Source organism: Lynx rufus, unplaced genomic scaffold (genome assembly GCF_022079265.1).
Source record: "Lynx rufus isolate CCGP_SWC_20201006 ecotype Redwood Valley unplaced genomic scaffold, mLynRuf1.p SCAF_2, whole genome shotgun sequence".
Lineage (NCBI taxonomy): Eukaryota > Metazoa > Chordata > Mammalia > Carnivora > Felidae > Lynx > Lynx rufus.
Genome location: NW_025814834.1, coordinates 210,691,114 through 210,710,378, shown reverse-complemented (window position 1 = coordinate 210,710,378; position 19,265 = coordinate 210,691,114). Strand labels below are relative to the sequence as shown.

The window sequence follows — 19,265 nt, the reverse complement described above, 5'->3', positions numbered from 1 at the left end:
GTGAAGTCCCGTGTTGGGCCTAGAGCTTACTTTAAAAAAATTAATTAATTAAGTTAAAAGACACAGAAACAACCAAACAGAATTTATTTTATTTCTTGAGAGAGAGAAAGCAGGGGAGAGGGAGAGAAGGAGAGAGAATCTCAGGCAGGCACCATGGCCAGCAAGGAGTCCAACACAGGGCTTGATCCCACAACCCTGGGATCATGACCTGAGCTGAAATCAAGAGTCGGATGCTCAACTGACTGAGTCAGCCAGGCGCCCCCAAACAGAACTTTTCGTTGAACACTTGTATCAAATTTATATCAAAAAATTTTAAGTGCATATACTTTCAATCAGTATTGAAAGCATATACTTCAATCAGTAATTCCATTTCTAAGGATTAATCTAATGATAGCTGGGCAAAATGAAAAAAGAAATAGACACAAAGATGCTCATTTAAAGTGTTAAAGTAGACCAAGAAATATCCATATAAAAAACCAGTATGTGGTAATTAAAAATCATGCGGCTCTGGGGGCACCCAGGTGGCTCAGGTTATGATCTAACGATGTGTGAGTTTGAGCCCTGCATCAGGTTCTCTGCTGTCAGCACGGAGCCAGCTTCAGCTCCTCTGTCCCCCTCTCTTTCTGTACCTCCCCTGCTCGCACTCTCTCAAAAATAAATAAACCTTAAAAAAAATTCAGTGGCTCTTTATTTGTCTTAGAACAATCAACGCCCATGCTTTATTAGGTGGAAACTAAAAGTGGCAAGTGACAGTGTGTCTGTTTTAGGGGCTATGGGGATGGTAGGAATGGATGGGTAACTTGACTTTTTCCTACTTTTTTTTAAAGTTTATTTATTTATTTTGAGAAAACACACGCACACAGGAGAGAGCGAGAGAGCAAGCAGGAAGGACAGAGAGAGAAAGAGAATCCCAAGCAGGCTGTCAGCGGACCCATTATGAATCGTGAGACCACGACCGGAGCGGAAATCAAGAGTCAGAGGCTTAACTGACTGAGCCACCCAGGTGCCCCAGGGACTTGATTGTTAAGAGAAATTGCAATTACAACTAATGATAATGACTAATATTTATTAAGCATGTATCATATGCTAGGCACCTAAGTGCTTTGCATGTATAAGCTAGTTTAATTCTTCCCCCAAACTCCTAGTTTTATTCCCATTTTACAGATGAGAATACAGAGGCACAGCTCATATTAATAGTTTACCCAAGGTCATAGAACTAATAAGTGGTGAAGCCAGGATTCTGATCCGTTTAGTCTGGATTTAAAACTCATTCTTAGCCATTGTATTAAACTGCTCTTCATGCATATGGAGACATTCCTTCTGAGTAGATGCCATAAACAAGTCAGATACCGTAAAAGGTGGGAGTGTTTCAAAGCTGAAAAAGCACTTTCCTAAGTCTTAATTAATTAGGTAGGCCACAGAGACAGAGTAGATGAGAGTTTAGTAAATTGAACAGAAGGCTACTCTTAGGACCTCTTTTTCTCCACAAGGCTCCGGGTCACACCCTACCTCTATTACAGGACCCTTTATTTGTCCTCGGGACTTTCCAAGGAAAGGTAAACTGGGGCCGGTGACAATGACAACTCAATCCTTATGGATTATCTTAGGTAAGGACTTTCCAAAGTGATTTCACACAAATATCTCGAGCTTGGCAAAAGCCAAAATCCTTCCCTCTACTTCCTATCCCGAGGAGTGGGAGAACTCCCTCATCCAGTATTTCCAAGGCCTGTTTCATGTCACAAATACACATTTTAATTTCAGCATCTTAACATTTTGAGCCAACTAAAGTAGGGTCACACTTAAAGTTAATTAACTGTGTTCCTCCATCTAAATTTGGAAGTGGGAAAAAATTACCATAAGAAAACAAATGAAGCAGCAGGGGAGGGCAGGCAGAGAATTCAACATACAACCTCTATATAAAATTGTTCACCAAGGAGAGGTCAAAGATACTGGTGTATCAAATTTTCTGCGACCCCAATTATGCATATAATGTTTGCATTTGTTGCAAATTGAATACTTTTAAATTCTTGTTACTTTATTATTTTTTTTGTTTTTTTAATGTTTATTTATTTTTGAGAGAGGGACAGAGAGAGACAGAGCGTGAGAGGCAGAGGGGCAGAGAGAGAAGGAGTCACAGAATCCGAAGCAGGCTCCAGGCTCTGAGCTGTCAGCACAGAGCCCGACGCAGGGCTTGAACTCACGAGCTGTGAGAACATGACCTGAGCCAAAGTCGGACGCTCAACCGACTGAGCCACCCAGGCGCCCCAAATTCTTGTTACTTAAAAATCAACAGTGTGAAGCCTCTCTAAAAAGTCCCTAATTTTATCATTTCTTTTTTTTTTTTAACATTCATTTATTTTTGAGGGGGGCGGGGAGGGAGGGAGGGAGAGAATGTGAGCCAGGGAGGGGCAGAGAGACAGGAAGAGAGAATCCCAAGCAGACTCCATGCTGTCAGCACAGAGCCCGATGAAGGGCTCAAACTCATGAGCTGTGAGATCATGACCTGAGCCGAAGTCAGATGCTGAACTAACTGAGCCACCCAGGCGCCCCAATAAATTTTTATTAACACACACCTGCCTACCACACCACAGACTGATTCACTGGGAATCCGGTCTGGTAGAAGGTACTCTGACACTTGCAGACCCTCCACAGTTAAAAGGCCCATCATCATCATGGTGACATATGAGGAAATAAATCCCCTGCCCTCAAGAAAACTTATACATAAAAGTTTTATACTCATTAGGAAGTTTCTTGGCCTACCTTCAACATAATGAGGCTACTGAGCCTCCAGACAGACTCTAAAATCGTTGTATCACAAAAGTAGAGGAAGAAAGGGCGTCACTCCCATGCAGGTTCTCATCGAGCACCACGGGACCAAATGTGCCCACCAGCAAACTTGGAGGGACATGTTACTTGGGCCTGTTCCCCCAGAGCCGACGGTTAGCCTCATAAGCTTCATTCCCCAAACATACCAAAGGTCTCCTAATCACACAGCAGACATGATCAATGGAGCGCATCTCTGAACGAGGCACAAGCCAGAAAGGCAGCTGTGAGAAACTGGATAATCAGAGAGGCACCCTATACACAGAACTAATATTCCCTAAAATTGCTCATTAGTTCAGATGTTTCCCAAGGTTCCTATGAAATCAGGAAATCTCACAGGCGGAAGACAGTGGTAGAATTACAAGGCATTCTTGTTTACTTTTGCAAAGATGGTAAAATGGTGAAGCAATTCCAAATTCTGGTTTGGTTTCTTTGCCACTTTCCCACAACTGGAGTTTCTACTCACACAGAACCAAGGGCTAGAAGAGCAGCTCTACTGCGGGTACCAGACAAAACAAGGACTGGTTTTAATTAGGGATGCCTATATTTTATGCATGACTAAAAAGTTATTTCTACATCTCTATACCATGATCAGTCTTTGTTAATATTATTGGGATGTTATTACAATGGTCTCAACAACAGCCACCATTCCCCTGGAAAGTTAGTTCTCAAACTCCAGCTTCTGCTAATAGGTGGAGGACTTATTACAATGCAGACTGTGGGCCTCACTCTGCGCTTCCCGTTTAGTGGGTACGGGGTGGGGGCCTAGAACTTACATTTCTTTTTTTTTTTTTTTTTAATTAAAATTTTTTTTCAACGTTTATTTATTTTTGGGACAGAGAGAGACAGAGCATGAACGGGGGAGGGGCAGAGAGAGAGAGGGAGACACAGAATCAGAAACAGGCTCCAGGCTCTGAGCCATCAGCCCAGAGCCCGACACGGGGCTCGAACTCCCGGACCGCGAGATCGTGACCTGGCTGAAGTCGGATGCTTAACCGACTGCACCACCCAGGCGCCCCATAGAACTTACATTTCTAACAAAGCTTCCAGGTGATGCTCATGTTTGGGGACCAGACTTAGAGAACCATGTTGTAGAGTTAAACCATCGTTGAGTGAGCCTTTATTTTTTTATTTTTTTTTTTTAATTTTTTTTCCACGTTTATTTATTTTGGGACAGAGAGAGACAGAGCATGAACGGGGGAGGGGCAGAGAGAGGGAGACACAGAATCGGAAACAGGCTCCAGGCTCCGAGCCATCAGCCCAGAGCCCGACGCGGGGCTCGAACTCACGGACCGTGAGATCGTGACCTGGCCGAAGTCGGACGCCCAACCGACTGCGCCACCCAGGCGCCCCGAGTGAGCCTTTAAATAGTGCTCCAAAATGACATTAACGTGGACTATATGCAGAATTTTTTCTAAGCATACTCAGTATATGACTATATGGAACCCTTCATTATGGTGAACAGAGTAAGGACAAGGGTCCAAGGTGGGCCTTCCTTGACAAATGCTTTGCTCATGGGGGTGCTGAAAAGAACACTCACATTTTCAGTATACAAATATTCTCCAGTCGTTCTCGTCTCTATGTCACTGAAGTTACACTTTGCAAAATAAATAAAAGGAAAAAAAACACGTTCTGTCTACTGGCTTTCAGGCAAATCACTTTAAGACTTACTCATAGCGACATAGGTGAGCTGCTAATAGTTCTCCATGACTCTGAAAACAGAAGATTTAAGACTAGGAATTAGGGACTTCCGGGAGGTAGAGTCTGAAAACAACTATGAGCATGAAAAATTTAACCATGGGATTCATGAGCATACTGATAAATCCAGAAGAGAAGTACTAGGCAAAATCTTTACTTTGCTCATGGAACTCCAGAATGTTGTACCATGTGGTTCTTTTTTAAATTATTTATTTATTTTTTTAATTTGAGACAGAGAGCGCGCACGCGTGTGTGCACAAGTGGGGGAGAGGGGCAGAGGGAGAGAGAATCCTAAACAGGCTCCATGCTCAGTGCAGAACCCTACACATGGCTCACTCCCACGAACATGAAATCATGCCCTGTGTTGGGCTCTGTGCTGACAGTGCAGAGCCTGCTTGGGATTCTCTCTGTCCCTTCACTGCTCTCTCTTCCAAAAATATAATGTTTTGTTTTGCAGATTTTTAAAAAATGTTTACTTATTTTTCAGAGAGAGCAAGCAAGCACATGCATGCGCGGGGGAGGGACAGAGAGAGGGAGAGAGACAAAGAATCCCAAGTAGGTTCCGCGCTGTAAGCATAGAGCCGGAATCAGGGCTTGAACTCACGAACCGTGAGATCATGACCTAAGCCTAAACCAAGAAAGAGTCAGACACTTAACTGACTGAGCCACTCTGAACTGGTTCTTATCTGGCAATCAAAAAGTTTTCCCTAGGATGCTTTCAAATCTTTTACAGTAACGATGCCAAAGGGGACATTCAAGAGTAACTGCTGAGGTTTCAGGTCACAGTCCCACCTCATTCTAGCCACTCTTCGAAAACACTCGCTTCCTCAGGGTAGCTCCAAAGAAGCTCCATCTGCAGGACGGAACTGGCCTCAAGGGCAAAGCAAGACCAGACAGACCAGACTGACCAACAGCCATATGGCCCAGTTTCTTTTGTGTGGCTACTTCTTCTCTGTGGTAGCCAGGAGCCTTGAGCTGGTGTGTGCACAGTGGGTAGGGGAGATGCATTTTGCTGACAGAATCCAAGCTGGGTCTTGGGAAGCCCACCAAGCCTCTGGCTTGATAGAGCTGTCATTATGGTAGTGTGTGAAGTAACTGACCTTGATAGCAAGAGTTCAGAGGTCAGGAAAAGAATAATTTGGAAAGGCATTTCCCAGAACACCATATTAGCATCTGAATTAGAAAACCTAGAGGGCAGGAGAGGACAGGCTGGCATCGATAACTTAGGAGGGGAGAAATTCCTTAAAGAAAAACTACTGGAGTTATAATTTAACTGCTTATATCTCCAAACTGTTGGTTTTATAGGTAATACTCTGTCATGGAAACAAGAAAAGCCATGTTTCACGGTTTTATTATTTGAGGAATGGAGAGACAAAAGGACAACTGAGAAGAACATTTTACAATCCCTGAGTGTAAAGTCCATCTTGGGCTGTAAACACCTAGAAGACTAACTGCTCAAAATGTTCTCCAGGAAAGACCACAGGGGTTCTGTCTGCAACGGCAATCAGTCTCTCCCGGATAATGAAAACATTTCCAATTTACCATCAATGTGGTCAATAGTAACTACAAGAAGTCTTTGCATTTACAGAGACGCCCTCAGAAGATACAAGTATATGGAGCTTATTTGACAGAAACAAAGTAGGAAACAAAGTTGCTCTTTGGTAAAGTCTCTACAGAATCCCTACGCTGCTTTCCAGAACTTGGTTCTAGTCAAGTGTGCTATTTAAACTCAGTCTAAAATAGAGACTTCAGTTACTCACAAAGAACATGGTACTAAATTCTTCTGCACAGGCATGGCCTTCTTTGGGACCTCTGCCAGCACATCCCTTCCCACACTAGGCTAAAGAGCCTCCTGGAGGGGGAAGGGTACTGTATCAACCCCAATCCCAGAATTTAGCACATTGTGTTGAAATTATCCATTTAGACTCTCCCAATAAGATTATACTATCCTAAAGGACAGGAACTGTTTCTTATGAAAATGCTGAACTAAACCCAATCCTGGAAACCAAATGGTTATAGATTCCTCATGAGGTGGGGTAAGAAGTGGCTCAGCAAACTCAGCAGGGCTGAGGACAAACACTTTTCTGGGTGTCTCCCTTACACTGCCTTTTTTTTTTTTTCCTTTTCCTATTTTATTCTTCAGTTGTAACATGGCCAGAAAGTTACTGATCGATATCAAAACAACTCACTAATATTAAGACAAAAGCTTGTCTGGATCTTGGGCTTCAGGGTATACATTTTCATTATTATTATTATTATTATTCCTACATCTTTAAAAACATCGCTCCTTGGGTCATCCAAAGCAAGAGAAACATCCAAAACAAGAGGAACTTTTGTAATGGGCATGAGAAAAGTTTAGATCCTGTATGACTGCATATACCACAGGCGTTAAAAAAAAAAAAAAAAAAAAGAAAGAAATTCCATATTGGCATTGTTTTCACTTCTAAATAAACCCATGAGAAAGGCCACTTGATGAATAGGGCAGTACTTATCAGCTAAAAATTAACAGCATGAAAACCAATAATAGTTCCTTGTTACCATTTCAAGTGGTCTTTTGATCCAATTTCTCCTGGAAGAGAGGAGGTCCACAGTCAGTTTAATCAGATAACTTGTTAATTGCAGTTCTAATGGGGGTTGGAGAGTGGGTACTCTTTGAAGTGGCTCTGTTTAGAAGTAAAAACAATGTTGCTAGTCATAAAGTTTCTGGCCTGGTGTCAAAACAGGGAAATCCTAGTCAGGCAGGAGAGAGCCAGACTGAAATATGGTATAATCTACATATTCTCTCCCCTGGAAGACTGAGGTTTTACCCAGACTTGTGCTATGCACATTTTCCCACTCTTCTCTCCAGTAGGAGATAATGTATACCCACCTCAGAAAAGTATGTATTCTGGAAAAATCCCAGCATCTGAACTTTATAAACAAACAGGAAGAGTTCCTTCCTTTCCTAGGGGAATCCCAAGGCTCTGCTCTCATTCACCTGTCCTGAGACCACCACAGACCCAGGTTGTTCTAGGACTGCAAAATGGCTAGAGGAGACAAGGAGAAATCACCAGCTCATATAGATTAACTAGGAACGGGTCCAGGGATCGGGAAGGAGCTAATATAGTAATGTATTGCAAAGAACTGAAAGTAGTTGCCTAAGTAACATTCTATGCCTTCTTCACAGAGATTAGTACATGCAAGTGCTGAGCGCTGGGTGCCTTCCTTCTATGAAAACAGAAAAATATTTAAGATACTTCATAGGCGTTTTAATCAAAAGCACATCATCTTAATACAAACATGTAATTGGCCTTAAAAATAAACTGTAACAAATTGTGAACAGAATCCAAATTCATTAGTTTGCTACTTTTCTCTTCATGAATCAGATTTCCTTTAACAATCTATCCATCCATACAGAAGTCCTGGATCAATATAGTTTATAACTTACTTTAAACACCTCCGTCTACTCTCTTGCATCACCAGTTAATTTTCTTCCTAGTGCATTAGATTTTCTTTGTATTGACTGATTTGTTTATGGGCTGTCTTCCCCCCAAACAGACCTGCGTCTTGTTCACTCCTATATCTGCCCCAGCTTGGACAGCACTGGGCATAAACATTCAATAAATAAAGGCATGAAAATAAATAAACAAAGGGATGAAGGCAATCCCTTTTCAAGCTTTGGGAACTTGAGGATAACTTCTGACCACTCTCCACTCCCTAGCTAGTACTTCTGTATATATACAAACTGAACTTGATCAGATTCTACATCTCCCTCCATCTGAATACTGTATTGCATGTAATCTGAACAAAAACTATGAAAGGTAGATATCACCATCTCTATTCTAAAGGTGAGGCAAATGCAATGTTACATAACCTGTTTACGGTCACTGGTTACTAAGCAACAGAGATCTGATGCAAACCTGTGTTTGCCTGGCACAAAAACCAAGCTCTTAATGTTATTACTAACCAGTCTCCTTCCTTCTCACAACACATTCCTCCCATCATTTTAGGTAGGGAGGCCCTAATTATGAGCAGTACCTTTAATTATTAGCCAAACAGTCTTTCCTCCCCCAAATCTCTATAATACTTAGTTAGATCATCAGATCTTTCTACTTAGAGCAGGATTAAGTGAATAGAGAACTCTCTGGGATACTCACTGTATCTAGAATATGTCTTTTTTTTTTTTTAAGGTTTTTAAAAAGTAATCTCTACACTCATTGTGGGGCTCAAACTTACAACCCCAAGATCAAGACTTGCATGCCCTACTGACCGAGCCAGCTAGGCACCCCTAGAATATTTCTTAAAGTTGACATGGTAGGTCTTAAGTAAGAAATGAGTGATATGTCCACAAACAAACTCACATAAGAATGTTGACTGCAACTATATTCAAAGCAGAAATAACCCAAGTATTCATCAACATTAGAATAGGTTAAAAAAAAAAAAGTAGTATATTCACATTACGGAACAGTCACAGCAACGAAAAGGAATAAACCCCTGATAAATGCAACCGCACAGATGAATCTCAAACAGACCAAGATGAATCTCAAGTCTCTTAGAAGTCAGAAGGTGGTTACCTCGGTGGGGAGTGGTATTGACATGAAAGGGCATGAGGGAACTTTCTGAGGTGACAAGTATTTTGTTTCTTGATCTGGGTGATAATCACATGGGTGTATACACAGTTTAAAAAGTCTGAGTTGTGCAAAGAACAAATCTAAGTTAAGATTTGTTCATTTTACTGTATGTAAAGTATGTTTTAATAAAGTATTAAGAAAAAAAGACTAGCTAATGTCAGAGCTGATAGAATGAAGTGAACTGTAAATCATGTTTATACCACCGTCACATGGCATCAGCTACTCCTTTTACCAGGAAACAGAAAGACCAATCCACTGCCAGAAAATTCATTACGGGAGGTCTTTGAGAACATATTCCTTCCATAAAACGCAACCACGCCGTAACTCATATATGTAAATAAAACAGCAAGAAACAACTTAAGATTGGGCAATGAATTTCAGAAACATTACTAAATGGGAAAGAAGGCAAAAAAGGAACACAGCATAAAAGCCGACAAATCAAATATAAAATAGCCCATAATCACTCCTAGAGAGAACTACGGAACAGAGGAAATTATCAGGCACACTGCTTGTCTGAAAAAGTAGAATTAATTAAAGCAGTATTTCAAGAGTTCATTTGCCAAAAAGGAGATGAGAGGTAGCTTCTAAGTTTTGAAAAGTTAAAGTAGTCTCTAAGAACCTAAGTTGATATTTCAAATTAATAAATGACCAATCACAATTCTCACCCACCTAGAAGACCAACCACCCTGCAGATTCTTTACAAAATCTCCTCAAGGTCACAAGAACTGAAAAACTTGAAAAACCAGCCCAATCCTGACTGTACAGAGAATAAAGAGCCAAATAATAAGCACTAGGGCATGAGCTGGTGCAAGGCACTGCCGAGTCTTTCTAGAAACCAATAGTGTCATGGGGAAGGAGTCAGAAATGACTCTAGCATAGTATCTTTTGTGTTCCCCCACATAAGATTAGCCTTCTGCAATTTCACTCAGGACACAAAATAAAATTAAGAAATGTGAATAGCACTGGAGATAGGGATAAAGCATCATACAAAATGAAGTCTACTGTGCTCATAAAACACCAAGTGCTATTGGTGGGGGGTGGTTATGTGGATGGATACCTGAGAAAAACAAACACTAGATGGTCTGAGAGTCTCACTGCACAGGAAATACAACCAAAAACTGCCTGTCAAGAAGGTAGGCAGACAGGATAACAGTGCAGGTATGGAGGCTCAGAATTCTAAGGAACGTCACTGCTTATGCTCAGTGACACTCAGACTTCTCTCTAAAAGAAGAAAAGGCAGGGGTGTCCAGGTGGCTCAGTTGATTAAGCGTCCAACTTCGGCTCAGGTCATGATCTCATAGTTTGTGGGTTTGAGCCCCACGTTTGGCTCTGTGCTTGACAGTGTGGAGCCAGCTTGGGATTCTCTCTCCCTTTTTCTCTGCCTGTCTCCTGCTCTCTCTCTCTCTCTCTCTCTCAAAATAAATAAATAAACTTAAATTTAAAAAATAAATAAATAAAATAAATAAATAAAATAAAATAAAATAAAATAAAATAAAATAAAATAAAATAAAATAAAATATAAGAAAATGTTTATAGAGTTTTAAGAAAGGACAGAAAAACTCATGAGCTGGACCAAGTAAATAAAAGTGAAAGGATGCAGAATTTTCAACATGGACAAATTTTAATACATTTTGGCAATCAAGACATTAAATAATCAAGAAAAGATCCAGGGGCGCCTGGGTGGCTCAGTTAGTGGAGTATCCGACTTCAGCTCAGGTCATGATCTCATGGTTGTGAGTCTGGGCCCCACATTGGGCCCTCTGCTGTCAGCACAGAGCCTCTGTCCCCCTCTTTCAAAAATAAACATTAAAAAATTTTTTTAAAAAGGGGCACCTGGGAAGCTCAGTTGGTTAAGTGTCCGACTTTGGCTCAGGTCATGATCTCGCAGTTCATGAGTTCAAGCCCCATACTGGGCTCTGTGCTGAGCCTAGAGCCTAGAGCCTATAGCATGCTTTGCATTCTGTGTCTCCCTCTCTCTGTCTTTTCCCTGCTCATACTCTTTCTCTCCCTCTAAAAAATAAATAAACATTTAAAAAAAATTAAAAAATAAACAAAGATCCATAGGTAAAATTAGTTGGGCCTTCTCATTCATAAAGAAAGTATTAAAACAGTGAGGTCAATGATCAGTTTTTAGCACAGAGAACAGAAGAAGCTTGGATTGTATTTGAAAGTCCTCTTGTTAAATATGGTCCAATATTTACCAGTTGACAGGCATCTACTTCTCTCATCTCCACAGAACTGGCATTCTCAGAACATAATGGTAAGTTTTAAAAATGTATAAAGTATTTAGATTCAAAACAACACTACAAAGCAGAATCTAACGCCTTTGAACACACTAATAAGTTATTTAAAAAAATTCCACATCCAGCTATTTCAATGTCAATACTGACACCTGGGACCTAAGCCAAGGGAAGGACTGGGTGATCTTTTCCAGAACACACTCTCCTGGTTAGCTGTTCTGGGTATACCTGGTGCCAGGTATCAGTCCCACACTCCCTTCTTTGTTTTGACATTTCCTGAACATGTTACCACAGGCTCAGGAAAGGCTAAACTTTTCTACCAGACACAGGACAGCAAAGCTTCATCAATGGATCCAAGAGCCCTGTGTGCACCATTTTTCAGATATCATCTACAGAGTAAGAGAAACAATAACACTCTGGGCAGTTATTTCTGGGCAGTTCCAGAACTTTCCAGCTTTAAGGATATTCTGGCCTTCCCACAGACATCTGATATGACCAACATTCTTTCTTTTTCTTGCCCAACTCCAAAAGTAAACTAGCTTTTCTGCTAGATTACTCAGTGATTTTGGAAGATGTGATTATTTGTTTAGGAAACAGTCTTAATGAAAACAAAATTATTTCCAATAAAGCTTTTGACTCTGCACGGCTGGAAAAATCTTGATGTGTTAGGTCAAAAAAAAAGATGTCTTCAGCATTCTGCTCCCCGCCAAAAGAAATTTGAAAAGGCAAATCATATTGATACTTGAAAATTCTCTAAGCTGTGAAAAGGTTTCCTCAAATGACATATACCCTTCTGCTCATTATCCTTTTCTGACTCTGATGACAGACATAACGGCCAGAGTGCTTAGTTTTCCCCCCAAATTCAATAGAATATCAAGGACCAAGGGCAACTACAAATAAAGGGAATCACAGGAAAAGAAAGAAAAGCAAACTAGGAAAAAGAATTTTAAAGGAAGGGCAAAAAAAAATATTTTTTTTTATAGTAGAGAAATCTAATAAACACTATCTCAGCCAGGTGATCAAGGTTAAGATCAATGGTAAAAAAATCACGTTCATAGTATGTACCCTCAACAGGATGTGATAAGGACATTTTACCACTGTGGTGTTCCTCCCCAAAACCTGTAACTCTAATCTAACCATAAGAGAAACATCAGACAAACTCAAAACGAAGGACAGTCCACAAAATACCTGACAGTACTTCTCAAAACTGTCAAGATCATCAAACTAGGGAAGTCTGAGAAACTATCACAGCCAAGAGGAATCTAAGGAGACACAAAGACTAAATGTAATGTATCTTGGATGGGATCTTGGAACAGAAAAAAGGTATTAAACAAACAAAAGAAAAAGAACTGGGGAGCCTGGGTGGCTCAGTCGGTTGGGCGTCTGACTTCAGGTCAGATCATGATCTCACAGTCCGTGGGTTCAAGCCCCGTGTCAGGCTCTGTGCTGACAGCTCAGAGCCTGGAGCCTGCTTCAAATTCTGCCTCCCTTTCTCTCTGCCCCTCCCCTGCTCACACTCTGTCTGTCTGTCTCTCTCTCTCTCTCTCTCAAAAAAAAAGAATAAAGTACAGACTTTAGTTAATAATAATGTATCAGTACTGGCTCATTAATTGTCATAAATATACTACACTAATGCAAGCTGTTAACAATAGGGAAAACCAGGTGTGGGGCATATGGGAACTCTGTTCTATTAGTCTACTTGAAAAGTTTTTTAAAACGTGAAAGAAATTATAGAAAAATAAAACTACTCACAGCATGGCAGAGGAGAAAGAACACAGACTTTAGAGACAAAATCTTGGGTTTCAATCACTGCTCCATCATTTATTGGCTGTGTGATCTTAGGTAAATTACTAGGTGATTTTCTGAGCTTCAGTTTCCTCATCTGTAAAATGGGGATAATAGCAGTGCCAACCTAACTGGGTTGGTTTGAAGGTTAGATAGTTTGTTTGAAGAATCTGAGACAACCAACACCCCACCCCTAAAACGCTTTCAAGGGTGTCATCCATACACATTTCCTCAGACAGCAGGCCACTCCTGACTAATCAGAGTAAAAGGTAGCTGTTTCTACCAAGAAGCAGTTAAGAGAACACTGAGCAGTCATCCTTCTTCCTTAACAACAGTTTAGGAGTCTAGCTTTGAGCATTACACACTCACCTAACAGACCGCGATAACAAAGTGAAGTCACAGATTGTGCAGTAAGAAAAGCCAAAAGATTTTGGAGGGATCCAGGATTTCCAAATTTAGCTAGGGATATTTTCTCTTTTTTTAAAAATGGAGATCCACCACTCTATTCCCAACCTCTTGAGATTAGGTGAGGCTGGTATGAGGCAGAGGAATCTATTTTTTTTAGTAAGCTTCTTCCCAGGTTACTTGGACAAAAGTGACTTTTGGCAACCTGTGACTTTTAGGAACAGTGATCTTGTCTCTACCTCTTTCACAGAGAAGAAACCGAGGCCCAACGAATACAGAAGTGATCAAGGATTAAGTTCAGAGGCAAGTGGCTCCGGAGTGGCAAGCGTAGCCTGGTTGTGTATCTCTGTCCCTGAGTGTTTTCTAAAACAAAGGGTCTGAGCCATAAGCCATCACTTGGAATTTCATGTGTGATTGATAGGGTAGAAACTGAAAAGCAAAAAAATGTATTGGACAAGAAGATTCTACAGGGAGAATGTAGTGGGAAAATCAACTGTGCTCTAGGACTCGTTAACAGAGAAGACAAGTTGAGTCTTAAATCCTTATCTAACATTTATCAACTCTCCTACCTGTGGAAAATTCTAAAACTGAAATTTGTTCCCCTTTTGTAAATGGGTGTGGGCTAATCTTGAAGTTCTGAAAACCAGAACACTCCAATTTTAAGTACAAAAATGTGTACTTGAACATCTCTTCTTTGATTTAAAGTAACCAAAAAAGGCCATGACTTATAATGTTATTATACATTAAACAGATGCCACGATTAGCTTCCGTCTGACTAGAGGGTATTTTAGAAACAGTGTTTAGTCTTTTGAAGGACCTGTCCCAAGAACTGTGCATTTGCTGGGGAATCAGCACAGGCTGATTAAGAATTAAGGTGTTCCCTTAGCACAACTCCAGAAGGCGGAAGATTCAACTTCCTAGAACACCTGGCAAAGATTACAATGTAGACAATCGTACATTCATAATCACCGCCAGGATGTTCAATGGCCTGCTCTGCTCCCCCTCGGTTATTTTATCTAAGCGATAAAGCAATCAGAACTTCTACCGGTTCCCACGTCTACCCATCCGCCAGCGTCTGCAATCACATACTCCTTCCTGCTCCTTGGGATAAATGGTCAGTGCTCTCGTCCGTGGCCAGCCCTCTCCCTTTCTTACCCCTCGAGGACAAGCTCTAACAATCCTTCGTCTCTATCCACATCAAGTCTTCCCTCTAGATCATTCCCAGCAGCATGAATATGCTATAAAATCTGCCATCTTAAAAAAACAAACCTCTCAAATCTACATTCCCCTCCACTCAGTGCTTGGTTCCTCTGCTCTCTTTTACAGCAAAACTCTTCAAAAACGGCAATGCACTGTTTATACTTCCTGTCTTCAACTCCTCTCTTCCCACTGTCTTGAAACCATTCCAAATACACTTTCGTCCTTATCACTCATTGAAAATACTCTTCACTCAACCTAAGGACAATTCTAAGTCCTCAAATGACTTGACCTCTTCCTTGAGTAGGACCTGGCTGATTATTTCCTCCCCTCCCAGAAACACTCTCAAGTCTGGTGGCTTCTAAGATGCCTCATTCTCCTGTCTTCCCCCACCCACCTCCACAGATATGCCTTTTCTAGTTTTTTTGCTGTTTCTCCCTCTCTCCCTGATCCCCAAACAAAGCTATGTCCCAGACTTACCTTCTTCTATCTTCACTCACTTCCCTGGTCATCTCACCCAGGGAATCCATGATGCTAATCACTCCCATATGGCTATCTAGACAACTGTCTCAGGCGTGCAGGTCTCTCTGGAACTCCAGACACAACTCCGCCTGGATGTCCCAATGTGTGTTTCAAATGTAATGTGTTTCAAACTGAATCTCTCATCTCTCCTGAACTTTGCCGACCTTGGCCACCCACAGCCTTTCTTACCCATCTCAGTTAATGGCAACACTATTCCTTCAAATGCCCAGGCTAAAAATCCTTAGGACTGCCCTTGACTCTTCTCTCTTATCACACTCCACATCCACATCATGGGCAAATCCCACTGGCCCCATTCAATCCATCCAGTTGTTAACTTTCTGCTAACACCCTAACCCAAGTCACCATTTCTTGTCTAGATTATTGCTACCACTTCTTAGCTGGTCTCCTCATTCTTACACTTGTCTTCTTATACACTCTTCTCAGAAACCTAAATGGCCAGTCATTGCACTCAAAAAATGTGAAAAAGTCCCCACGACAGCCTGAAAGTCTTATGTGTATGACACATTTCCGTCCATTATTTGTCCAACCCCCTTTCCTAGAACATTCTCCTTTGTTCACTCTCATTTCTCATTACCCCTTGACTGTCCCAAGCACACTCCCACCTCCAGACCTTTGCACTGGTCATTCTCAGTTTGGAATGTTCTTTTACTTAGCTATCCATTTGGTTCACTTCTGTACCCAATCAAGTCTTTGTTCTAATGCTACCTTCTCCATGAGGTCTACCCTTATCGACCTAGTTATAACTCCCTATTCCTTACCCTCCTTACCATGCTATAATTTTGCTTCAGTAGCAGTAACCATCTTCTAACACACTATATTATGTTATTTGGCATTTTAAATATGTCTTCCCTCATTTGGATTTGATCTCCATCAAGAGCGGGATTTGTGTCTTGTTTTATTCACTCATGTGTCCCCAGCATCTAAAACAATGCCAGGCACAGAGTAGGAAATCCATAAGTATTTGCTGCAAGAACAAATGAAGGATGAGAGTAGAATTAACGGAACAAAAGGAAGGACTGTGCTGTTGTTTACGGGACGTCAAGCACTCTACTTTAAACATCAAACTCTCATAACAACTAATTACATGATACCACCACTGAAATGTGTAAAGAAATAAAAAAATTAAACTTCTTCCAAATATTTATTGTCCATTTTAGGGAACGGGCCCTCTATCTACCCAGCTGTCAAACTGAAGCATAAGTCAGCCTTGACCGGCCCTCTGACCCTCCCACAGCCAATCCATCAAGAAGTCCTGCTGATTTTATCAGAATTTCAGCTCAAATTCTTCCGTTTCCCTTTACCTCTACTCCTAGGACTCTAGTCCAAGTCATTACATCCCCTCACCCGTACCATGTGAGGGCCTCCTAGCTGTTCTCTCGGCTTTGTCTTCTTGCCTTCTTCAATCCATTTCCTGAGTAGCAGCAAAAGTGTTCTTTAAAATGTAAATTGGATCATATTCCTCTGCTTAAAATCTCAAAATCTCTCAGATGCTGGAGCGTGAACGAGTCAGCTCCTGTTTACATCTCAGCTCCACCTGGGCCACTCTGCTCCTTGCTCAGCGTACTATGTCTGTCCACCAAGGTCCACTTTCGGGTCCTCTTACGTGTGCTATTCTTTGCTGCCCCAGGGCCTCTGCATATGCTGGCCTCGCGTTTTCCACTCTTCATCCTTCAAATCTCAGCAAAAAAAAAAAAAGTTGCCTTCTGTTTAAAGTAGCTCTCCCCCTCTTATTCTGGCTCATTCCTTGTTTTCTCCATAGTCTGTAATAATTTGCTTGCTTGTTTTTGTTTCTCCCCCATTACAGGATACGATATACACTTCATGAGGGGAGGGGCTACAAGACAGCTGTAAAAGGAAGCAGGGGGCACCTCACTGGAAACATCTGAGAAGTACTAGCTATAGGTAGGTCTGGCTCAGCTGGAAGAGTTCTCATTCTAACATTTGTCACCACCACACTCCCTCTAGATGGAGTGCTTCTATCACTGCAAAAGGAACTAACAACCGGGATTCAGAGGCAAGTCGCATTAATTCCCATGGTTATGGACTGAACTGTGTCCTCTCAAAATTCGTATGCTGAAGCCCCAACCCCAATGTGATGGCCTTTGGGAATAGGACCTTTGGGAGATTAATGAGATTTAGATGAAGTCACAAAGTTGAGGCCTTTTATAATGGGATTGGTGCTCTTATAAGAAGAGGACGAGACACCAGAACTCTGTCTCTGCCAGATGAGGAGAGAGCAAGAGGGCAGCTGTCTCCAAGACCAGAAGACAACCCTCACCGGCACCCTGATGTCAGTCTCCTAGCCTTCAGAACTGTGAGAAATAAAGTTCTGTTGCTGAAGCCCCTAGTCAGCGGTATTTTGCTGTGGCAGCCTGAGCTGGCTAGGACACCACCCCACGTGGCAGGGCTCCTGTCTCATGTCTAGGGGCAGCCGATAAACAAGGAAAAGGGCACCTGATGCAGAAGCACCCCCCAGAAAGACTCTCCACTCCAAATGAAACTGCCCCACTGCTTGTCTGCTACTCTTCTCCACACGGCTACACTTTCAAAGACTGAACCCTGTTGAGGTTATGGCTTTAAATACCCTCTGCTTACAAATATAAGTGAGGGGACTCCACAGCTGACACCCTCCCCTCAGTCACTTTCCAACCTGCCCACCTCCGTGCGCCAGAACGGGTGAGTCAGGCACACCAAGGCGTATCAACAACGGGGTGCTGTTCAGAAAGACTCACTGATGTTTCAGTGAGGAAGTCATTTTGGCTGGGACTCATGACAGCACACAGAAGCATGTCCTCAGGCAATCTTCCCATGGGATTTCTGCCCGAAGGAGAATCTCACAGGCTTCTTTATTAAAAACTAGTGCTTGTTTGTTTAAAAAAGGAGACATTTCAAAAAACTGTCTTCCCCCCTTGAAAACTAGGCTCTAATTGTAGATTACAGTGAAGTGGCAAGCAGATTCTTTGAGACGCTTTGTTAGAAAACTGAACCTTCAGGAGCTTCTATGTTTTACAAAAGGAAACAGTCTACCATTGTATTTTTAAAGTCAGTTATTTCTCTGATACTTCTACCTTGAGGATCTCAAAACAGAGTCTTAGTGGTTTAAAAACAAAAAAAAAAGTCCCACATCTACCTTACAGAGGGAAATTAGGGAAATAAGCCAGTAGGTAGCAGTATGCTATGAAGGTCCCACAGTCCAGGGCTCCACTTCTAGAAGGAAGATCAACCCCCAGGCCCAAGTATCAGAAGCAAAGAGCTTGGTTACACAATAGAGAAGGGGCAGTATTGGCGTTTTGTGACTGGAATAGCCAAAACTGCTCTGGAATGAGACCTGGACACCAAGTGCGGTGGCAACAGGATGCTGAAGCTGAAGAAATCTTGGACATTTTAGATCTGTGATTCCAAATATTAATCAGTATCGCTCTCAGTGCAAGAGGGGACAGGGGGCTAGAAAAGGAAACTCTCCAAAGCACACAATTCTAAGGGCCCTAAAATAGCACTAACTTCCAAAATTTTTAAGATTAACACTTGGTCTTCTTTCTAATGATTTTAATAAAGAATTTCATCTGTACCAAACCCAGCCCCACCTGTGAGTACCTGTTGTCAGTAGGCTTCTGCTTCCTAGATTTCTCTATTGCAGGGGAAGGAACAGGAGCTTACAGCTTTGGGGAAGCAAATTATAGTTTCTTCTCTTAAAAAGGTTTTAAGCCCCTGGCTTACACAATCATAGCAGTCATTCCAGAAAAAAAGAAAAGCATAAACTAGCCATTTGAAAACAGAATCATCGAATCGATTACTACTCTCCGTATATGTCCCAGAGAGATGCAGTCATCTGTCCACTGACAATGCAGACTTGGCGATTATGGCACGAGATGAAACTCAGGTCTCCGCACTCTTAGCCTAGGCTCTTTCTACTATACCAAGTCACTTCCCATGTAGTTATCAAACTAGTAAATCAAGACCCAAA

General features: G+C 41.7%; 1 protein-coding gene across 1 annotated transcript in view; it reads right to left on the bottom strand.

Annotated features, from left to right (window-relative positions):
• The window catches only part of FBXO42 (F-box protein 42), a 95,949-nt gene that overhangs the window by 10,598 nt on the left and 66,086 nt on the right, over positions 1–19,265 (bottom strand). The gene's annotated exons all lie outside the window — the stretch shown is intronic.